General features: G+C 32.7%; 1 non-coding gene across 1 annotated transcript; it reads left to right on the forward strand.

The window, feature by feature from the left end:
• The first annotated feature begins 1,520 nt into the window (after window positions 1-1,520).
• On the forward strand, window positions 1,521-1,683 carry LOC114283329 (small nucleolar RNA snoR137). Its single transcript, XR_003636526.2, has one exon. It is a non-coding gene; the product is annotated as a small nucleolar RNA snoR137 (small nucleolar RNA).
• The last annotated feature ends 1,503 nt before the right edge of the window (window positions 1,684-3,186 follow it).

Here is a 3,186-nt window from a genome sequence, read left to right on the forward strand (position 1 = left end):
AGTCCAATCCGATAGGTTTGGTTGGTTTTTTGAATCCGTGGTTCGGTTCCGGATTGAAGAATTAAAAATCCGTAGTCCACGGATTGGTTCCGGATTGGAACCGATCCGGACCGTATATAAATAGTCTATATTTTTATTATACATCCTCCCCCATAGTATCTTCTCTTATTCTATATAAAACCTAAAGTCAAATCTAAACCCGTATAATATCTTCTTTTATTACTTTTATTTGTTAGTTTTTAGTTTTAATTTGTAATGGTCTAAATACTTACGGTGAAACTAGTTTTCTTATGGTTATTTAAATTCTAGAATAGTATGTCGCTATTATAGAATAACATGTTACTATTGTGGAACTAATATAGCGTTATGTTTATGTTTTTATGAAATTAAAGTGTTATATATATATATATATTTTTTTTTTTTGTTATTTAATTATGTGAATCCATGGTCCTAAACCGATCCAATCCGTGTTTAAATGGATTGGTTCGGATTGGTTCCATGATTTAAACAGATTGGATTGGTTCCAATTTTTCAAGAACCGTTGATAACGGATTGGTCCTGATTTTACCCTAATCCGATTCAATCTGAACCATGCTCACCCCTAATTTATGTCATTTTTTTAAGTTATAAAATGGATATGATATATATATGTCTCTTTTGGGAGGTGTATACCATAATTTTCCCTTACAAATGCCTTGAAAAATAAAAATAAAAAAGTAAATTACAAATATACCTCGTGAGGTTTGTTTAAAATATAGGTTGTTTTCTGTGATTTGAAAAAGTATAAATAACCCTTTATTTAACAAAATTGACTGAAAAAATGAAATTTATATTACTCTTCTATATAATAATAAAATTACCTAAATTATTAATTAAAATATATTTTTAACATCATTAAAAATTATTAATTGACTTTATAATTTATTAATAAAAGAGACAATTTATTATGAAATTAGAAGCCTCGCGAGATGAAATGTAATTTCCAAAACTATAGAGCTAATTCATATTTTAATCAAACCTTAAGGGATATATTTATAATTTATTCAAATAAAAATAAAAAATTAATTTTGCAAATGAATTAAAAAAAAATAAAAAATTGAGGGATTGCCCTCATCTCAATCCTCCCACTCTATAAAATGCTAAACATGGGGACGACGAATTGTTAGAAGAAACCCTAGCGCCGCTGTGCGTAAGTGGAGTTGCCGCTCGCAAGTCCTTTAGAATTCCATAATCTTTGCTTTTCTTGCTGAAACTTTCAGTCTAATTATTATTGTTGATTAGCACTGTCTGGTTCATCAATCGCTTTCGAAAGGCGTTGCGTTCTTCGATCGCCGATGGACGTGTCAACGAATGCGTAAATTTAATCTCAATGCCGACACAATTCTTTCTTTATACATCTGCGATTTTTTAATGGTATCGTAGTTTGTTTCATGCTCGGCTTGATAAATCTTCATAGATCTATGTATGTATTTGCTAAATTTTATTATGTGATTAGGGTTTTGAGGACAATGAATTTGGGTGTTGCTTCTTACTGGTGAACTCTCTCTGTTTTTTAACAAACAAAAGTGAGAGATGTTCATGTTTCCGAAGCATAGATCGATTTGCTTTTGCCAGAATTAAACAGCTCGCTGCATCACACGATTGTGTGTTTTTGCATCGTGCTACCTGTCTCCTGGTACAATTTTGCATTTTTTTTTTCTTGATGTTCTTGAGATTTTGTTTTTCAATTGCATTGAATTTGGGTATGAATTTACTTTGTCTTGATTTTACATTATCTTTAAAATTTAATTGAGAGGATTTCAATTTTTATCCCTTTTCTTAAGAATTTAAATACAGTCTATATATATATATATATATAAGGAGGGTTTTTAATCCAGCTTTTTTGATGCGTTTTGGACAGATGGTTAAAAAAATTACTTTTGGGTTTTAATCAAGTCTTTTTGATTTTTTTTTGGAAGTAATTTGGTAAGTTGATAAAAAGTTAATTTTTATTTTTAAGATTAATATTTATTTATGATATTATATCATAATAAAATGATTAAAATATCTTGTCCAACTTAAGCAATTTACTTTTTAACTCAGGTCACTCATTTATCTGCTTGTTGGATCAGAGAGGGTAATCTTGTAATTTTACACTTTACATTTTGCAAATTTTCCAAATGTGTTCCAGCTTTTGTAGCTTTATTTGAATGCGTTTTGGGATGCAAAAATGTAATTTTTTTTTGTGAGTTAGGTTTCATTTGGGAACAAATTTTTTTAGTAATTTTTTGATTTTCTAGTTAAAATGTGATATAAAAAAATTAGTATTTTAGGATGATTTTTTAACTTTCTACGAAAAGATGCAAAAAGTAGAGAGAAAAGAGAATATTTGATTGTTTGGTATGAGTTTTTTTGATTTTTTAATAATTTTTTGATTTTTTGACTAAAAAACTCACTAGTCAAACGAGGCCTTAGTAAAAAGTTATGCTTATAGTTTGTTTGTTCAAAAAAGTTAGGTTCACCGGGATACGTCCCTATGTTTCTCCTTCTTTCCAAAGCACCGGAATATGTCCCTATATTTCTTCTTCTTATTCCGAAACACTAGGATATGTCCCCATGTTTTTCCTTTTTTTCCGAAACACTGGGATACGTCCCTGCGTGTCTTCCTCTTTGGTTAAGAGCATTTGAAATACGTTCCAATGCCTATACTTTTTTGAAACACCGGGATACTTCCCGTACCTGCGGGAGGTCGAGCTCATATAGCAATAAAGGGTAGCAAGGCCAGCGCCGCCCCAATCGAAGTGCCGAACTTGGGATAGGTCTACTAGAGCACTCAAAAGATGTAGCCCGACCGTGTTCTCTCTGTTGGAGAACAATGTGGTCCCAAGAAGGAACATCAGGAATCCCCGGGCGTACTGCTCCGTGGTCTCAACAGTCTCGGGCACAGTCCTTCTGTACTGCTCTGTGAACCAGGTGTATCTGACTGTGCTTGATGATCGGTAGATTGGCGGATGGGCTCCGAGTAGATAAGTTCAGGCTGCTTCCCACTCACCCATATCAGAGTCATATAGGATCGACTGACCTCCCACGTCAAGACCCGTCAGCATGGCAAAGTCATATAGGGTCATCGTCATGTGTGGCTAGGAGTTGTAGTGCAAAAGTGAAGAAACAACACACTTTAAGGCACAGATATAAAAACAGAGAGGA

This window comes from Camellia sinensis, chromosome 10 (genome assembly GCF_055761805.1).
Source record: "Camellia sinensis isolate YWXY chromosome 10, ASM5576180v1, whole genome shotgun sequence".
Classification (NCBI taxonomy): Eukaryota; Viridiplantae; Streptophyta; class Magnoliopsida; order Ericales; family Theaceae; genus Camellia; species Camellia sinensis.